Source organism: Schistocerca nitens, chromosome 6 (assembly GCF_023898315.1).
Source record: "Schistocerca nitens isolate TAMUIC-IGC-003100 chromosome 6, iqSchNite1.1, whole genome shotgun sequence".
In the NCBI taxonomy this organism is placed as follows: domain Eukaryota; kingdom Metazoa; phylum Arthropoda; class Insecta; order Orthoptera; family Acrididae; genus Schistocerca; species Schistocerca nitens.
The window spans coordinates 652,494,093-652,515,855 of NC_064619.1; positions in this window are offsets into that span (position 1 = coordinate 652,494,093).

Below are 21,763 nucleotides of genomic sequence, written 5' to 3' on the forward strand. Positions count from 1 at the left end.
ACCAACCCTAGTATGGCAATATTGTTAGGTTGTGACGAAGCAATGAAGTACAATGCTTCATTTGCTTTAAAAGACTAAAAATTTCTTTAAAATAAAAAGGAGGGAAACTGTGGTGACAGTAATAAACCAGAAACTTAACAACAATTTATTCTTAGTATAAAAATAGAAAGTAGATGATCTGCTGTGTTTGTCTACGTTTTATACCTTAATCTGCTTGTAGCTCTTGAAAATGGACGAATTAACACGTAAAAAGAAGTTCCTCAACCTCAGTTTTCACACTTTAGCACTAACTATTCGTAATGCCGAAACAGTGGTGTGATCCACGATTACAAGATGATTTTTGAGCAGAATTTCAAAAAATTAAAATCAGTAGGAGAGTACTGGTGATCTTTTTTCGGTATTCAACCACTTATCTCTTTTCGAGAATAGCAGCGAAGGGTGGACTAAGTTTTCTTTTATTGGCCTATTTATTTTAATATTTTGGTTCAGAGAGAGCCAACATTTTTCAGTCTCTGTTCAGTTTTTATGTTTATTATAGAATGTAGTAGGAATAAAAAACAGAAGAACAGTTATTTCAGATTTTAACAATCAGGTTAAATTGGGGTGCGAAAAGACGATGTAACCGAAAACCGGTTGTTTCAGCAATAACCAACACCCCTGTCAGGCAAATTGAGGAATTACTTCACTTAGAAGTAGCGCCTCTGGCCTCGTAAACTAACAACGGCCGGGAATATGTTGTGCTGATCAGATGCTCCTCCATATTCGCATCCAGTGACGCCTGTGGTCTGAGGGTGACTCAGTGGTCGGTCGGTTACATCGGCCCTTCCGACACCTGTTCGGACGGAGATTTTAGTTTTAGCTCTCTATCTCCTACCTCCAAGGGGCTATGTAAAAGAAATGCATCCACCTGCATCCTTTGTTCTTCCTCTTCTCTACTACTATTGCTACTGCTCGTACTGTAGTGGACTGACAAGGCAGCCAGTCCACAGTGACGGGTTGCCGAAAGGGCACACGTACACACACGCCGACTGGCGCGAAGTCTGGAACAGGATTCGTAATGAATGTGATAAAGAAAAGAACGTAGCTACTAGAACACTTAACTTTTATATCGTCCTTTGGTATACAGCATTCTTGATGATACAAGTGAGACTATCTTGAGATACATGCAATGGTACAAATGGCGCCTAGCTAGGTCGTAGCCATTAACTTAGCTGAAGGCTATTCTAACTGTCTCTCGGCAAATGAGAGAAAGGCTTCGTCAGTGTAGTCGCTAGCAACGTCGTCGTACAACTGGGGCGAGTGCTCGTACGTCTCTCTCTAGACCTGCCGTGTGGTGGCGCTCGGTCTGCGATCACTGCCAGTGGCGACACGCGAGTCCGACATGTACTAATGGACCGCGGCCGATTTAAAGCTTCCACCTAGCAAGTGTGGTGTCTGGCGGTGACACCACACGTACTATCAGTAACATCATCCTCATTATCATTATTTTCACTTTTACTTAGCAATCTATCGTTTGCTTTTGCCGATCTCCTTGCTACTCCCCATAGTCTTTGACGCCATCATTCATTTGAACAACATTTGCATACAGGGCTGTAATGATTCAACGTTACTATAACGAACTTTAGCCAAACTATCTCGAATTATTGAGTTCTGACTTCCACACATTCCATCACCTCAGAGTTAGTGTTGTTACTACTAATAACGTTTTCTGTTTCATCAAGGCGTTTTGTAACGCTGATGGGCCCGAAAATTTGATCTGTCCCAGCATGGGTTTTTATTGTGCGGCAGTTCGTTTATCCCTTGGAACTCTCCATTTCTGTAATGATTTCTATTATTATCCATAAAATTCATTCGATATCTTCCTCTTCTAGCTCTCACATTTATTTGGTTTATTCGATTTTTCTGAACCCTTTTCTCATGAAAACATTCAGAATTTCTCTTTTCACGAAGTGAGATTTCTTTTGGCAATTGTCTACATTTCTTACTCCGTTTAGGAAATCTTTAATAGTATAATAGCGTCCTATTAACCCACATCTCTTTTTTGCAGGCACCATTCCCATTATTACCTCTGTAGTATATCTTTCACTCTGTGGGATATCTAAATGTTTTAATTTATAGTCAGCTTTTCATAGTGCTACTGCACACTCTCCCCCGTGCCTCTAACATACCGTGATGCCTTCTTAACTGATTCAGTTCTTCACTTTGTTTTTCCTTCCACCAATAATGTTCTTTAAATACTGCGGAAAATTCCTCGAATGACTCTATCTGGTGCATCTGTTCCATTCAAGCAGTTACTTGCTCGTCTCAGTTTATCTTTCTCTACCTTTTCTGCAATAAACTGACTCCACAACCTATTTATTAATGGCACGTTGTCCACTACCACGTTAGTTCAAAAACTATATTACGAGTATTAAACCCATTAGCATCTCTTGCATAAATTACTGCAGATGCTCCTAAGGAACATTTGTTCGAACTGTCTTTCCTAAATTATCCAATTTATTCTCGATTTTAAAATTCCTCCCGTTCCACCTCATTATTTCTACTGTGTTTCTGGAAAGGCTAACCACAATAACTTTATTTCAGCTTGCGTGCATGTACACTTAACAGTTTGGGCTTCACTGTTTTTATCCAACCATTCTCCCTTGCTATATATAACATTCTCAAATCTTCCTTATTGTATAGATATCGCACATTTAACTGCTTCGACTGTTTCCGAAACTTCATTTTGAAATTGCACAGAAGTTTTATTTACTTCTAAATGAACCTCAGAAATTTCATTTTCTAAGCCAGGTTCACATTCATGTTTAATTTCTTCCAAGTTCTGCTTGTCTCTTCTTTTATCTAACTCTTCGCTTGCTTCGCGTAACATGATTTTAAATTCTGTCTGTGATTCTTTTTGTGAATCATTAACAGCGTCTATTTCATTCTTCAGCCATCCCGCCACTTTCATTAAAAGGAATTCAAACATACGTTCCACTTCTTATTTTCCATTTCTTTCAGTTCCAGCTTCTGATTTAATAACTAACTTCTCTAACATATTTTCCATAATAGGCTAAATTTCCTTCTTCCACCACCTGTTCGTTTCCCCACATCGGAAAACTTGTTACACGCTCTTACTGCTCAGTCGTCATATTGCAGACCCAAAAGACACAAAATAAACGAAAATGAAACTACCATATAGTAAATTATCAACCCAAAGACTGTAATGTTTCAGTAAGACAACACTGCAAACAGCACTTCCTTTCACGACATGCGCCGTATGTAACGAAAGGAGAGACTCCCTAATATCAATTTTACGAGAAATAACCGTGCTCATATAAAAAAAAAATTGTTAATGATCATAACCGACACTTATTTTAACAATGTCTGAAGATACAGACATTGCTGACGATCTTGCAGCTGTAGTAAATTTACGCAATTTATTTTCAGTTGCGAGGTCTTTCTGTCACCAGTTGCATTAAGTATCAAACTAGAATCTATTTGTGCCTGGCCGAAACTCGAACCCGTGTTTCCCTCCTTTCGCAAGCGGTCGCTTTTATAACTTCTGCTATCCGAGTGTGCTTCCACTGTCATGCGTCATACTGTTTGTGACCTCCATCCCTCGCGGATTTACTTGGATTCCTCTGCAGATTTCCTAGGTGACTAACGTATTCAACGTTAGTATTGTGATCGTCATTCTGTCTTTTGAGGCAACTAAAACATATGGGGTTCGTTGACAATATATGGGATTTTGGGTCGATTCTGGAAGCATGCTCGTGTACTCGAAGTGGTTAAGGCGACCGCTAGCGACAAGAAGGGAATTAAGGTTCGAGTCCTAGTCTGGTACAAAATTTCATGTGCCACCAATAGGTAATACCTTCATACCTAATACAGCTAATGTCAAAAAGACTCCGCAATTTCGAAAAAAAATCAATAATAATCGCACTTTCGAACTGAAGCAGAATTTGGCCAACAAATATTAAAAGGGGCGAAAACCTGACACATTTCTAGTTAAATCTCTAATATTTAGTTTTGGATTAATTAAAAACATAAAATTTTGACTGTCCACTGAATATTATCCTCTTTCATACTGAAACAATTAATGATATTCATCAAAACCGGCAAACGAAGTCGCACAATAGATCTCGAGTACTACAGTATAGCGAGTTCTAAGCTGTAAATAAACTCTAGCCACACATTTTTCATATTTAAACTTTTTAGGTGGTCTAAATCTTCCACCAATGAAAATCGACCTATTTTCCTGACTGATCGTTGTCAGCTGGTTTAATGGCGGACACAAAACGACACTTTGGAAAACATACACAAAAAAGTAACACTCACAAGCAACTAAAATGCAAATTTACAGGCAGTAAACGTTAAAGAAAACATAAAAGGCAAAATTTTCTAATGCAGATGAATATATAGCGCACGTAAATGCTACAAGAATGGAACCAATGTCAAAAGAGAAAGTATTCGCAAGTATAAGAGGGCTACCAGGAAAGTACAGACGTTTTGAAATAAAAACTGAACACAAATTTTATTACATACGCATTAAAAGTACATTTTTAAGCTACTTTTCTACAGAATCGGGTTTCAAATTGAGGCACTTGTCATACCGTGGTACAGGTTTTTCAGTACCCTCTCTCCAGAAGTCTGCCGCCTGTGATGGCAGCCACATACCGGCATGCAGCTCGGCGTCTGTATCAAAGCGTTGCGTAGCAAACCATGCCTTCATTGCTGGGAAGAGGTGGAAGTCGATCGGCGCCATATCCCGGCTGTACGGTGGATGATCAAACAGCTAACATCGAAAATACATATCGGCTCTCGGGTACCACTGGCCGTGTGTGGGCGTGCGCTGTCGTGAAAAAACAAAACTTTTCCTCAAAATTTTCCCAGCAGCTTGTTTTGTATCTTCCGCCTTAACTTTGTTAGTGTTTGACAATTCCGGTACCTCTCTGAATGAACTGTTGTGCCACGTCCTAGGAAATCAACGACAACCACTCCCTTAGGGACCCAAAACACAATATCCATGATCTTTCTCGTTGACTGCGTTTGCAAATACTTCCTTCGTTTCTTGGGAGAATGTGTGTGTCCTCTTTCCATCGATTGCCTTTTTGTTCCACAACTGACATGCTGCCTCAAATGGCTCTGAGCACTATGGGACTTAACTTCTGAGGTCATCAGTCCCCAAGAAATTAGAACTACTTAAACCTAACTAACCTAAGGACCTCACGCACATCCATGCCCGAGGCAGAATTCTAACCCGCGACCGTAGCGGTCGCGCGGTTCCAGACTGTAGCTCGGCCAAACTGACATGCTGCCCTCAAGTCTCGTCCCCAGTTTCGACATGATCGATAAGTTTGTTACAGTTGTTCTCGTAATGCTCGAGGAAGTTCAGTGTAGTAGCGAGTCTTTATTTTATGCGGTCATCCGCTAGGATTCTGGGAACGCACCTAGCACAAAAATTGTGGTAAGTAGTCTCCTACGCCACAATTTCATGCACCAAACACCGTTAAATTTAATGAAACTGTTGCGGAAATTCCGTAATCGTGAAATGGCGATCAACACAAGTCAAAAAGATCGCAATGAATTTCAGTTGATCTGCAGTTTTTTGCCAACAAAAACCCAATCACAGAACGCACCTCACAAGTCGCGGGATTTTTTATTGCCGCCCACATCTTAATATGTTACAGAATGCAAAACAGCAGAAACAGAGACCACACGCTACCAACGCCGGATGCGTACTGAGTGTAGTTGCGTTACGGCACAAATGTGGTGACTGTAACCCCGCCCACGGCCGCGATTGATCAAACCGAATGTTACTTTCTAGATAGCCCTCGTTAATAAAAAAAATAGTTTAATCTTTTTAAATAATTGAAAAAATGAGTTGAAGTACCGGGGAATTAAATTATTTGAGATACGTAAAAACAATGAGAAATCGTAAAAGTAACTTCAGCTCTCTCTCTCTCTCTCTCTCTCTCTCTCTCTCTCTCTCTCTCTCTCTTTCTGTCTCCCTCTCTCCCTCTCTCTCTCTTTTTTAACTGGCTTTCTGAACGTGAACGAACAGCCATCGCCGGCCATGGTGGCCAAGCGGTTCTAGGCGCTTCAGTCTGGAACCGGGCGACTGCTACGGTCGCAGGTTCGAATCCTGCCTCGGGCATGAAAGTGTGTGATGTCCTTAGGTTAGTTAGGTTTAAGTAGTTCTTAGTTCTAGGGGACTTATGACCTCAGCTGTTGAGTCCCATAGTGCTCAGAGCCATTTTTGAACAGCCATCTCAATAGCGGTTATCTCAATTAGAACGACACGAACGAAAGGATAACACAATACCCAGTCCCTGACAGAGAAAATCTCCGACGCGACCGGAGATCATACCCAGGCCACATCCGTTAACAATCCGCCGCGCTGAGCGTGCAACTACCGAGGCGGACAATGAGTCATTCTGAAACAAATTTACTAGAGGAGAACTTCGTAACAGTGATAACGTCCGATGAAGGAACACTTGTGTTAGCTGCGAGAAATAGCGTGTTGTCGTCACAAGTTAGCGACCCAAACTAGAAGTGTGATCCTTACTAAGAAATGTCACTGCAATTGTCCCCTTGAAAATGAACGCCTGCATAGCGGTGCAATAGTAAGAGTGTAATTTACAGCCTCCTCGTTAACTAAAGTAGCTATGTTCGGCGATGTAGACCAAACGTGCTACGCTCATAAAAATGCAATGTTTTATGACGTCACTGCGCGTATTAAACATTTCCCGTCACTGTTCGAACGCTTTAATTTTTATATTTCTTTCTTAGATATAAGTCGGTGGCGAGAAGCACATCGACACTCTCAGATTTATGATTCACAGCATATTCACGCTGTCGAAAATAGTGCACTTAGTAAACACTTTACGTCACTGTCCGAACATCGTAGCTTTCGAGTTACTTAGTGAACCATGGACCTTGCCGTTGGTGGGGAGGCTTGCGTGCCTCAGCGATACAGATGGCCGTACCGTAGATGCAATCACAACGGAGGGGTATCTGTTGAGAGGCCAGACAAACATGTGGTTCCTGAAGAGGGGCAGCAGCCTTTTCAGTAGTTGCAGGGGCAACAGTCTAGATGATTGACTGATCTGGCCGTGTAACATTAACCAAAACGGCCTTGCTGTGCTGGTACTGCGAACGGCTGAAAGCAAGGGGAAACTACAGCCGTAATTTTTCCCGAGGACATGCAGCTTTACTGTATGATTAAATGATGATGGCGTCCTCTTGGGTAAAATATTCCGGAGGTAAAATAGTCCCCCATTCGGATCTCCGGGCGGGGACTACTCAAGAGGACGTCGTTATCAGGAGAAAGAAAACTGGCATTCTGCGGATCGGAGCGTGGAATGTCAGATCCCTTAATCGGGCAGGTAGGTTGGAAAATTTAAAAAGGGAAATGGATAGGTTAAAGTTAGATATAGTGGGAATTAGTGAAGTTCGGTGGCAGGAGGAACAAGACTTTTGGTCAGGTGATTACAGGGTTATAAATACAAAATCAAATAGGGGTAATGCAGGAGTAGGTTTAATAATGAATAAAAAAATAGGAGTGCGGGTTAGCTACTACAAACAGCATAGTGAACGCATTATTGTGGCCAAGATAGACACAAAACCCATGCCTACTACAGTAGTACAAGTTTATATGCCAACTAGCTCTGCAGATGATGAAGAAATTGATGAAATGTATGACGAGTTAAAAGAAATTATTCAGGTAGTGAAGGGAGACGAAAATTTAATAGTCATGGGTGACTGGAATTCGTCAGTAGGAAAAGGGAGAGAAGGAAACATAGTAGGTGAATATGGATTGGGGGGAAGAAATGAAAGAGGAAGCCGCCTTGTAGAATTTTGCACAGAGCATAACTTAATCATAGCTAACACTTGGTTCAAGAATCATAAAAGAAGGTTGTATACCTGGAAGAATCCTGGAGATACTAATAGGTATCAGATAGATTATATAATGGTAAGACAGAGATTTAGGAACCAGGTTTTAAATTGTAAGACATTTCCAGGGGCAGATGTGGATTCTGACCACAATCTATTGGTTATGAACTGCAGATTGAAACTGAAGAAACTGCAAAAAGGTGGGAATTTAAGAAGATGGGACCTGGATAAACTGAAAGAACCAGAGGTTGTAGAGAGTTTCAGGGAGAGCATAAGGGAACAATTGACAGGAAAGGGGGAAAGAAATACAGTAGAAGAAGAATGGGTAGCTCTGAGGGATGAAGTAGTGAAGGCAGCAGAGGATCAAGTAGGTAAAAAGACGAGGGCTAGTAGAAATCCTTGGGTAACAGAAGAAATATTGAATTTAATTGATGAAAGGAGAAAATATAAAAATGCAGTAAATGAAGCAGGCAAAAGGGAATACAAACGTCTCAAAAATGAGATCGACAGAAAGTGCAAAATGGCTAAGCAGGGATGGCTAGAGGACAAATGTAAGGATGTAGAGGCTTGTCTCACTAGGGGTAAGATAGATACTGCCTACAGAACCACTTGTATGAATATCAAGAGCTCAGATGGCTACCCAGTTCTAAGCAAAGAAGGGAAGGCAGAAAGGTGGAACGAGTATATAGAGGGTTTATACAAGGGCGATGTACTTCAGGACAATATTATGGAAATGGAAGAGGATGTAGATTAAATGGGAGATAAGATACTGCGTGAAGAGTTTGACAGAGCACTGAAAGACCTGAGTCGAAACAACGCCCCGGGAGTAGACAACATTCCTTCAGAACTACTGATGGCCTTGGGAGAGCCAGTCATGACAAAACTCTACCATCTGGTGAGCAAGATGTATGAGACAGGCGAAATACCCACAGACTTCAAGAAGAATATAATAATTCCAATCCCAAAGAAAGCAGGTGTTGACAGATGTGAAAATTACCGAACTATCAGTTTAATAAGTCACAGCTGCAAAATACTAACGCGAATTCTTTACAGACGAATGGAAAAACTGGTAGAAGCGGACCTCGGGGAAGATCAGTTTGGATTCCGTAGAAATGTTGGAACACGTGAGGCAATACTAACCTTACGACTTATCTTAGAAGCTAGATTAAGAAAAGGCAAACCTACGTTTCTAGCATTTGTAGACTTACAGAAAGCTTTTGACAACGTTAACTGGAATACTCTCTTTCAAATTCTGAAGGTGGGCCGGCCGAAGTGGCCGTGCGGTTAAAGGCGCTGCAGTCTGGAACCGCAAGACCGCTACGGTCGCAGGTTCGAATCCTGCCTCGGGCATGGATGTTTGTGATGTCCTTAGGTTAGTTAGGTTTAACTAGTTCTAAGTTCTAGGGGACTAATGACCTCAGCAGTTGAGTCCCATAGTGCTCAGAGCCATTTGAACCATTTTTTTCTGAAGGTGGCAGGGGTAAAATACAGGGAGCGAAAGGCTATTTACAATTTGTACAGAAACCAGATGGCAGTTATAAGAGTCGAGGGGTATGAAAGGGAAGCAGTGGTTGGGAAGGGAGTGAGACAGGGTTGTAGCCTATCCCCGATGTTATTCAATCTGTATATTGAGCAAGCAGTAAAGGAAACAAAAGAAAAATTCGGAGTAGGTATTAAAATTCATGGAGAAGAAGTAAAAACTTTGAGGTTCGCCGATGATATTGTAATTCTGTCAGAGACAGCAAAGGACTTGGAAGAGCAGTTGAACGGAATGGACAGTGTCTTGGAAAGATGATATAAGATGAACATCAACAAAAGCAAAACGAGGATAATGGAATGCAGTCAAATTAAATCGGGTGATGCTGAGGGGATTAGATTAGGAAATGAGACACTTAAAGTAGTAAAGGAGTTTTGCTATTTAGGGAGTAAAATAACTGATGATGGTCGAAGTAGAGAGGATATAAAATGTAGACTGGCAATGGCAAGGAAAGCGTTTCTGAAGAAGAGAAATTTGTTAACATCGAGTATAGATTTAAGTGTCAGGAAGTCGTTTCTGAAAGTATTTGTATGGAGTGTAGCCATGTATGGAAGTGAAACATGGACGATAACCAGTTTGGACAAGAAGAGAATAGAAGCTTTCGAAATGTGGTGCTACAGAAGAATGCTGAAGATAAGGTGGGTAGATCACGTAACTAATGAGGAGGTATTGAATAGGATTGGGGAGAAGAGAAGTTTGTGGCACAACTTGACTAGAAGAAGGGATCGGTTGGTAGGACATGTTTTGAGGCATCAAGGGATCACAAATTTAGCATTTGAGGGCAGCGTGGAGGGTAAAAATCGTAGAGGGAGACCAAGAGATCAATACACTAAGCAGATTCAGAAGGATGTAGGTTGCAGTAGGTACTGGGAGATGAAGATGCTTGCACAGGATAGAGTAGCATGGAGAGCTGCATCAAACCAGTCTCAGGACTGAAGACCACAACAACAACAGTGAAATATTGGTCCATGACAAGAAGTATTTCGATAAATTTGTAATTCAACTTCGCAGTCCGCGCTACTCGTCTAAAACAGTCTGCGCCCTACACCAAAATCCCAATTTATAAAGCTGCTGCTTTAAACACGCATGACCATAATAGGACTACCCACTTCTCTCTAGACTTCTTCGTTACCACTTCCACAGTGGCCCGCAAAGCTTGTCTCTCTCTCGCAAAATATTATATTAACTTCAGTTTTACATTAATAGTCATTTTTACGCACTTAGAAATATTCTACAACGTGTTAATAAATGTACGCACATACAGAACAAAATTAAAAACGATAATTCCGCAGATTGCAGTTACAGAACGTACACAGAAAGACACACAAAACGTGCACTCCTTCAGTTCTCTTTGATGTAAAAAGAAAAGAAAAAATGAAAGAAAAAAATTCATCAGACTACAGTAGTATCATCAAGTCATCTCTGAGAAAATTATGGTCATCGGCTAACCTCAAACATTTTATTTATTGCCCCTTAATCTTAGATCCCTTTATAAATTTGTCTTTGGTTTCCTCAGAACGCTTGTTCAATGTATGCACTGAGTAACACTGAGCATACCAATGGGCTACAAACGCATCTCACTCTTTCCTCAACTAATGCTTCTCTCATGATACACAGCAACTAGCCACTTTTTCATGTATTTTTATTTATGCGAATACGCTATGCGTTTCGGGCTTTCACAGATACTGAATTTGCTAAATAACTATTTGAATCTTCAGCAAGTACATCGTTAAAACAAAGAAAGCAAAATTGGATGCTGCAACTGCTTCTCTGCTTTGTTTGTTGTTATTTCTGTTTTCGTGTTTTTAGATGTCACACAAACACTTCTCCACTTGTATCTTGCACAAAAACACACCAGCATTTGTCAAGTTGCCAACTGCTTCTCTTCCATGTTCTTCGACGTTTACAATTGCTGTTGGGATTCTGTATATGTCACAGATAACTTTCACTCCCCATATTTTACGAGCACCACCTTCAGAATACCAAAGAGTGTAGAGTGTACATTATGGGTTTCGTAATAGGAGTCAGAGAGGTGAGAAACAAATTGAGTTTTGCAACAAATTTCAGCTAGAAATAGCGAATACACTGTTTAAAAATCACAAGAAAAAGAGATATACTTGAAAATGTGTTGCGGATACGGGAAGATTCCAGATGAATTACATCATGCTCAGTCGCAGAGTCCGATATCAGATACTGGATTAGAAGGCTTACCCAGAAGCAGATACGGATTCAGATCATAGTTTATTTATGATGAAAGCAGGCTGAAGTGTAAAGAAGTGGGTTACTCATGTACTGAGCGATGATAGCGTGCGTCTGAAGCTCTCTAAGTCTGTAGATAAAGCGGTAATGAACACCACAGTAAGCGGTATATTTAAACAGAAATGAACATATCTAATAGCGGTAATCACAGCAACAGATCACTCAACTATACTTGCAAAGAAGCTAACTGCGTAGAAATTTTAGGTTACGGAAGAAATACTTCAGAAGATCGACGAAAGAAGGAAGTGCAAAAATGTTGAGGGAAAAACAGGAATACGACAGTATAAGTCACTTGGGAATGAAAATGAAGAGGAAGTGCACGGAAGCTAAAGCGAAATGGCTTCCGTAATGATGCGAAGAAATCGAAAAAGAAATGCTAGTCAAAGGACAGATTCAGCATATAGAAAAGTCAAATCAATTTTCCGTGAAATTAAAAGCGAATATGTCAACGTTAAGAGTGCAAGAAGAATCCCGTTATTGTAGAGGAAAGAGCGGGTAGGTGGAAACAGTAAATATAAAGTCTCTACGAGTGGGACGAATTGTCTGATGAAGTCACAGAAGAGGAACTGTAAATCGATAAGAAAAACACAGCGAAAACAGTAGTCGATTCAGAGTTGAACGGAGTTATAAAAGAACTGAGATTAAGTATTGCGGAAGGCTTGATAAAATTGGAAGTCTCTTCGGATTTGCTGCCAGATACTACAGTCAACAAAACACGATATATCGGTGATCGATGTGTCCGCTGTCTTTTGCAGCGCGATGCTACTGACAACTGAGAACTGATGCCAAAGCTGCAAAATCGTCGTTCTACGCAGACCTCCGTACTGTACGGCTACGTTTGAGGAGAGGCGTTGGGCTATGGAATTTGGGCCATCCCTCATCAAGAAGAGCGTAGATCTGTGACCTTTATTTCCCATGGTGGGGCACATTGCTTTATATTAGAAGAACTTTAATGAGTTTTAACGTAAAGTGTGTGTTCCGTCCACCTCCCGATATTAGAGCACTACTAGGCTCTGTCAAAGATAGTTTAGGGCTTAGGAAGCTTGATATATACAAAATTCCGTGTCTGTATGGGAATGCTGTTCGACTCGCACAGTTAAGTACAGGTGCGCGAAACTTTGTTGTCACACGAGGCTGCAATAGCTTGAAAAATCTGCGAAAGGAGAATATTGTTTAAATGAAGGACACGGGATGAAATGTGATGAGTTTCTGATAGTTGCCAGTACTTCAGGCTTTAGAACGCTGTTTAGAAGAGGCATTTGAAATTAGGTTGGCAGATAATTTGATGAATAAAGATCAGGGGATTTCCTCTCAGCAGGACGTCCAGCACCGTCTCGCATCAAAACACGTTCCTTGGTGCGTCCAGCCCGAAAGTTTGACGACAGTCTTTGACGCCTTATATCGTTGACTCCGGTGTTCTACTGGGGGCGGCGCTACCAGTTCAGTGTTGGGGGCATAAACTGTGGTGGGCGGCGCATGTGCCGTGTACGGTGCGGAAGACAGTGTAGAACAGAGGTTCCCAAACTTTTGTTTGTCACGCCCCCCTTCTGCCGAAAAGAAAACTTCCGTGCCCCCTCCCCCCCCCCCAAAAAATATAGAGATTTTTATTAATTATCAAGAAACTATTGAAAAATTTGTGATGGTGACGTCATGTAACATGATGGGCTGTTAATGTATCGAGTCGCAGTTATTACGTCATCAGTCTAGTCAAGTGATTATAAGCCACTCCTAAAGCAAAGAAAGTCCTTGGTAAGCAAGGAAAAATAGTTGCGACCTTTGCAGATTAGTGGATGTGGGCCATTATTTTAAGTTGAGTGTAGCTTATTACTTTCACTCATTATCAAAAATAGTCACTCAGTCACGGTGTTAACGAATATCACTGATTTGTACGCCTATAGCGCTCCCCATTGCCATTGCGCATAGGTTGGCATTTATGTCAACGACGACAGTTACCGAACGGCGACAAACACCCAGTTCCCAGAACCAGACAAAAAATAAAAAATAAGGTTTACGAAATAATTTTGCAGACTACACAGAACTTTAAAAAATATGAATAAAACAACTTCCTTACCTTGATTACATTCCCTTGCTGTACACCATTTCTTCACCAGTATACGATTTTAGGACTACTCTTCGCTTGCCATATCTAGGATAAACTTTCGCTGTGTCTTCATCCAGAAGAAATACTGTTATTAGTTGAAATAACATGCCACACGTAACATCAAAATCCATAAGGATCACACGCAGTATTTATATTTAAATCAGATTCACTATGTTTATTTTATATTGTTTCTTCGAAATAGTTTTTTGTAATTTTACAGTATTACCTACATGTAAGGATAGTTAGGAGAAAAATAACAAGTTCTCTTATAATGTGATGTATTTATTATAAAAATATTATTTCCACACACATATGGCAAGAAACAAACAAATAAATCAATGTGAAGGATGAGCTGGCATATTTTTACAAGATTTTGAATTCTTGGCTGAATAGTAGAAACTGCGCAACGTATATCATTGGCAATACTGAGTTTGCTTCTAAGCTTATATTTTATCGCCACTACCGCTGAAAATGCTCTTTCGCACAAATAAGTGCATGAAAATGGTAAATACAGTTTCAGTGCTTGTTCTGCTGTGCTGGGATACACTGTGGGATATTTCACCCAAAATAAAGGCTTATCCATCTTCTCAAAGTCATACTTCGCTGCAAAATCATTTTTAATTTCTAAGACTTCCTCTTGTAGTCTGTCTGGCAACACATCCACGACAACGTGAAATGTATCCGTCGCTAACCTATAACAAATTTTATCATCACAACGGAAGTATCGTTCGAATTCATCAATGAGGTGCTGCAAATGGTTCGATATTTTACTCTTAGTATCAGTATCCTTAAAATTGTTTTGAAATCGGGCTTCTTCCAGGATTCCAAACAATCTGGAAAGGCAGGAATAATTGCAGGCTAAAATTTTACGTTTCCATAGTTGCAACTTATCAGTAAATGCTTTGATGGCATCCCGATGAAAAATTATGTTCGACTCTCCACCTTGTAATTTCAAATTCAATGTGTTTAAAGATTCGAAAATATCTGACAGATAAGCCAATGCAACATAAACACCGGGCTTTCTAAATTCCATATACAATTCCGTTTGTTTGTTATTTTCCAAAAACTGCATCACTTGTCTCGAAGTTCAAATAATCTTCCTAGCATATTTCCTTTTGAGAGCCAGCTTACTTCTGTATGAAATAAGTGTTTTATACTCTGCTCACAAGTCTTCACAAAGAGCCGTAAATAACCTGGAATTTAACGCACTCTTTTTAATATGAGTCACGATTTTGATGCACAGTTTCAAGACATCATTGAATTTCTTTGGAAGTGTCTTAGCTGCGAATGCTTGACGGTGTATTACACAGTGGATAGAAGTAACACTAGGGTTTTTTTCTCTGACCATCTGCACGAATCCTGAGCGACATCCAAGCATTGATGGGGCGCCGTCTGTGCATACGCCTATCAGTTTCTGCCATGATAACTCATTTTTACAAAAGAATTCAGAGACGGCTGCCATTATATGAATTGCTTTTGAAGTTGACTTTAACTCTGTAGAAAACAGCAACTCTTCTTTAATTGCTTCATTTTCTATTGAGCGAACGGAAGCTAGCAGTTGGCAACAATTCGCAACATCGGTACTCTCGTCTAATTGTATTGCGAAAAACTGCGATTGTTTGACGGCCGTAACTAATTGATTTTGTATGTCTTCGTCCATATCATCAATCTGACGTTTCACAGTATTGTCAGAAAGCGGTATTTGTGAAAGTTTTTGTTTACTTTCTGACCCAAGAACAATATCAGCAGCTTTCAACAAACAGGCTTTGACCAGTGTCTCTCCGATAATATGACTTTTCTTGGTCCTTGAAATAAATAGCAATAACTCATACGAAGCTTCCAGTACCTTTTCTGATGTCTGAGCGAAGGATCCAGCAGTGTCCAACTTCATTTGTTTCAAATTATCACATTTTGCAGCAAAAACTTCCTTCAGCTTCTCTTTCAATGCACCATGCTTTGCCCACAAATGGCGTTCCAGACGAGGTGGTCTCATGGAATCATTGCTCAATACCTCATAGCAAATAACACATTGCGGCTGGTCAACACCATTTTTTTTGTATAGAAGCAAAACCGCATTTGATATAATCATCATTATATTTACGTTTTTTCACGACACTCATGGTGATTATTACACTGATGAACATAGCCTACTACGGCTAAAAGTTATAACATGATTATGTTCAGTTCATGTGTACAAATGTACGGAATAGTTAATACCTGACTTTCCTGTTTTCCAATTGTCAGAAGTAAGTTGTTTACAAATCTGATATATTAGAATTAACGCATATCGCCTTCGTAATTTTGAGAGTTTCTGTGTGTGACATTCTAAGCGTGACATTCTAAACGTGATCTTCAGAAGCTGTATGTTCTAGGATAGGTTATTGGATAGGATTGTGGGAATTGGGACGCCAAACGATTGCAATTAGCACCATAATCTATCATTAATACCTGCACATTCATTTTTATTAAAATATCGATATTAAAAAGAAATATTAGGTTTATACCGCTAACTCCACCCGTGCCCCCCCTTGCAACATCATCACGCCCCCCCCCCCCCCAGGGGGGCGCGCCCCCCAGTTTGGGAACCCATGATGTAGAATAACGACCTGCAGCCATGGCATCAGTTTTCTGCGCATCTAAGCGGCATCAGGGTTTTTCGTGGTGGCGGCGGACAGATAGACAGGCGAAATATCGAGTCAAAATGGTTCAAAAGGCTCTGAGAACTATGGGACTTAACTGCTGAGGTCATCAGTCCCCCAGAACTTAGAACTACTTAAACCTAACTAACCTAAGGACATCACACACATCCATTACCGAGGCAGGATTCGAACCTGCGACCGTAGCGGTCCCGCGGTTCCTGACTGTAGCGCCTAGAACCGCTTGGCCACTCCGACCGGCAATATCGAGTCATGTTATTATCAGAATCCGAGAACAAACCCGAGGAAACGACCAAGTTTTGTTTCGCCGTGAAAGCCTATGAAACCATATAGATAACTTTACTTCGAATTTCCTAAAATCACTAGGGAAGCAGCAATCAAATGACTATCCTGTATTCTTCGTACAGTCTGTGAGACTGGAGATGTACCAACAAAGTATCGGAAAAATATCAATACAATTCAAAAGAGAAGAAGGGCAGATAAGTGGAAAACTGTCGTACAATTAAGACCTGATGCATTTAAATTCATAATAATATACAGAAGAATGGAAAAGAAAATGGACAATCTGTTAGATGACGACGAGTGTGGCTTTAGGAACGTTAGTCATCAAAGGGGCAGTTCTGACATAAAGCTTAACAACAGGAGCAACAATTGAGAAATATCTCTACACATTCATAGGATTTGTTACCTGGAAAATGTGTTAGACCATGTGTAATGGTATAATACGTTCAAAATTCTCATAAATATATGTATAAGCTTCAGTGAAAAATTGGTAATGTACATCGCATCTAAGAAAAATAAGAGTGGAATGCCAAAAGCGACGTGCTATGACTAAAAACAATGCAAGAGAAAGATGCAGCCCTTCTCCGCTAATGTTCAGTCTTTGCACGGAAAAAGCGATGACGGAAGTAAAAGATATGTTGAGGATTGAGACTAAAATTTAATAAGGAAATGAGCTATAAGATTCGTTGATGACATTGCTGCCATCAGTAAAAGTGAGGGGAAACTGCAGGACATGTTGAATGGGATGAACAGTCTACTGATGGCAGAATATTGATATGAGAGTAAAACGAAGATAGGCGAATGTAGTGCAAGGTAGCAGAAATGAGATCAGTAATACAGTTAACATGAACATTGTGGCCCATTGAGCGGACGAAGTTAAGGAATGCTGCTACCTGGAAAGCAAAGTAAACATGACGGCCGAAGCAAGGGAACGTAATATCGGATAACATTGCTTCCCGAAAGATGGCTCCAAGTATCAAATACCGGCCTCAACTTCAGGAGGAAATTTCTGAGAATCTACCTTTGGACGAGAACTATGTGGTAGTGAATCATGGAATGTACGGGAACCACAGAAGAAGTTTATCGAATTGTTTAGTATGTGGTGCAATAAGGATACTGAAAATTCGTCGACTGATAAGGTAAGGAATGAGAAGGTTCTACGCAGAATCGGGGAGGATCGGAATACGTAAAAGACGTTGACAAAAAGCAAGGATGACAGGGCATGTTTGGAGACATCAGGGAATAACTTCCACGGTATTAGACGGAGCTGTAGAGACTAAAGTTGTAGGGGAAGACAGATATTAGATGGCGTTAGGAATACATCCAACAAATAATTAAAGACTGCGGGTGTAAGCGTTACTGCGAGACGAAAAAATTGGTATAGGAGAGGAGATCGTGGCGGGATACATCAAACCAGTCAGAAGACTGACGGCCCAAAAAACTACTTTCTCTGAATCCTTCAGTCTATCTTCTAAAATTATTTGCTTCTTCCCGCATTTCTCCGGAACCTACACTAATATTCCAGAAAGTGCGAATTCGCACATACTTCGTTCTGCTGGGTTCAACGCTCATCAGTAACTTCAATTTAGTATTCTTTCTATATTTTCTTCTGCATGAAACTGTTTCGAGACTCTTGGACTCACTGTGAGACGCTATATGAAAGAAGGTTATGATGCACGTGACTCATTTGTGTTGTACTCCTTTTGTATTCTGATGCCGGTCATACTGCTGATCAAAATTATCCGGATACCTATTAGGGCACTTACATTCGTGGCGTCTCTATCCCTCCCCTTTCTCAAGGCTTGAAGTATGCAGTGGACACTTCAAATGAGGTCTCTGAACGTTTGTGGAACAATGGCACTTCATTCTTCCTCCAGAACCGAAACCAGAGAAGTGGTGGTATTGGATACTGGGGTCTGCAGAGATGTCGACACTCTAACTCATCCCGAACGTGTTCCATTGGGTTTAGCGCTGGACTCTGGGCGGTTCGGCCCACTTCAGGAATGTTATTGTCCACAAATCACTGCCTCACAGATGTTGCTTAATGACATGGAGAATTGTCATGCTGACACAGTCGATGTCTCCGAACAGTTCCCTTACTATACGAAGCACACAGTGTTGTAAAATGTGTTTACACCCTTCTGCATCCTGTCTTAAACACAATAAGAAGACCACACCAAATCACGAAATACATTCCTGCACCTAAAAATCACCTGCTCCGTATGTCATTGTTGGTACTACACATCATGGCGGGTACGTTCTCCAGACATTCGTCAGACCCAAGGACTTCCATCGGATTGCCAAGGGGTACAGAGTGATCCATCACAACAATTCACTGGTTTCCTGTCATCCACTGTCCTTTGGAGTCACTCTTTACACCAACTCAACCGTTGCTTAACACTGACTACATGAATTTGTGGTTTATGTGGACATGCTCGACCACTGCAATCCATTATTTTTAACCTCTGACGCACATTCATTGCACGAGCTGGACTCCTAGTAGCACTTCCGGAATCACGATTCATTTCTTCTGTTGGCTTCATGCGACTTTTTACAAGCACTCTCCGCAGTGCTCGGCAGCTCCAGTCTACATCTGTTATCTGTATGACTGCTCTGCAATCCACACACATGCGTTGCAGAGAATTCATCGAAAAACATCAGAATATTTCTCCACTGTCCCACTCTTGTACAGCGAGTGGGAAAAACAAACACTTAGATCTTTCTGTGTGAGCTCCTGCCAAATTTAGTAGGGTCATTGGACCTTATTACACTAATGGACAAAATCAGTCTCATGAAGTATTTCATTGGGAAACTAAGATGTATATGTTTCTTCATCATGGTCGGAAAAAATGGAAAATGTATTTATGATTGGTCAGTTTTCCAATGGACAGAATTTCAGAACACTGTCATACAGTGTTTGGTACAAATCCAAATAAAGGGAAATACAAATGTATGTGAATTTGAAGAATCCCAATTCAAAAGTGACTCAAGCAGTATGGAATTTAATAATCAGTACACAAAGTTATCTAGGCACTTTAAATCTAAACCAAATTGCAAAAGTACATGTTTTCAGAATTAGTTAATATCATGGAAAATCATGTTAATGTTCCAATTAACAAGATACAAAATACATTATTTGGTGGAATAATATATCTTTATGTACTTTAAATGATAAGACTTTCTCAAACGCTATAGAACATAATAAAATTATGTTAAGTGACTTTTCTCTATGGCAATTATAAAATTATCTTTTGAATGCAAAGGAAGAGTATTTATACATATATGCACAACAATTTGATTCATACTATTTCAGTGAAAAAGAATCTTTAGATATAATTAAACATTTATTATAATATCAATTTACAGGTGACTGAGATAACATTTATGATTCTGTATGTATATTGTATAATTATTAAACAAAACAAATGAAAAACGAAATTGTATTCAGTTAATGTGTCCACCTAATAGTTTCAAACCTACATTTGCTCACTTAATAGTAAGTGCTATGATTAACAGTCGATGCTGTAACAAAGATAATAATCATTTTATATTTGAATTGATTGAATGTGCTAATAAACATTTAATATGTGTGGATGATACTAATTTTGAATCAGGGTCATTTGAACAATTAAAATGTACCTGTAGTGGTGATCCTACTAATATTCAAATAAAGTATGCAGGTGATTTTACTCTTCATAAAACTACTGTATTTATTTGTTCTAATATTCAACATTACAAAGGGGATGTATGGGAACAAATGATTTGTAAATATTATTGGACTAAATGCGATATAAAATTTGAAAAACTATTAAATCCGGTTTCTTTGTTCAATTGGTTTTCTGGATATAAACTTTTACAGAAACAATACAAATTGTTCTATCTTAAATCCTCAGTATCCTAGTGCCTGTAATAGGTGATCTACTATAAACACGGTTTTTACGTTTTTTTTCTTTTATTTTTTGAATTAGGTACATTTAAATTATCAGAAATATGTGCAGAAGATCCAGATATTATATCAGTACTATACATTGCATTAGAATCAAAACAAAAACCTCTAAAATCTTCTACAAATGATTTAGTTGAAGATGTCATCCACATTTCGTCAGTACATCTTGACATACATGTTTGAGAATTATATCTTTCATAATTAGTGCCTATTCTAATTCTATTCATCATTCTGAATTACCATTTTAGCATTCACAAACGAATTTACCTCAGTAAAAGTATTAGTTTTCATAGGGTTCATACCTACACTAAAACTAGATATTTGAGGCGTCTGATGTATTTCATTCAATTTACCTACTACCTGACATTTTTCAATACATTAATCAAACACAAATAATACTGTATTAGTAGATACTAGTTTTTTATTTTTCTCTTCTTGCATTGCAAAACCATTTGCACTTATATTTTTCATAACAGCGTAAAAAGCAGGCCTATTCATTGAACCTAATATATATGTATCATCTGCTAAATTTACACCATGAGCACAATGTGCTGTTTTAATTATACCTATTTGCAGCTTACAATTTTGTGAAAAAGTTTCTGAATTATCAACTGCATGACTTGCTATACCTTGTGAATACATTTTATTTAATAATATTGGTTCTCTTATTTCATTTTGAATATGCCACTTTTTTTGTGAACCATTATTATCTAATGGAATAATCCAAGGATTATAATTTGGCCAATTACATACTACTGTTGTACAAGATGGATAATCATTATATCTATCTTCCCTCATGATTTTAGCTAAATCTTTGTTACCTCTTGATACCACTAATGAACATTGGCTTAGAAGAAGTCTTATTTATTTCATCTATATTGTGAGCAACAGCCAAATTTCTGCCTTTATTATAAGTAATAAACGGTACATGTATTATAGATCCTGATCCATTTAAGATACTATTTGTGGAAAATGAAGCTTCTAATCCAACAGGTATTAAATCAGTAGAAATTGATTTAGCATAACGATAATTTGATAGAGTATGAAATTGAGCTTCAGGTAAAAAATGACTTAATTGATTAGAATACCACTTGGCTGCAGAT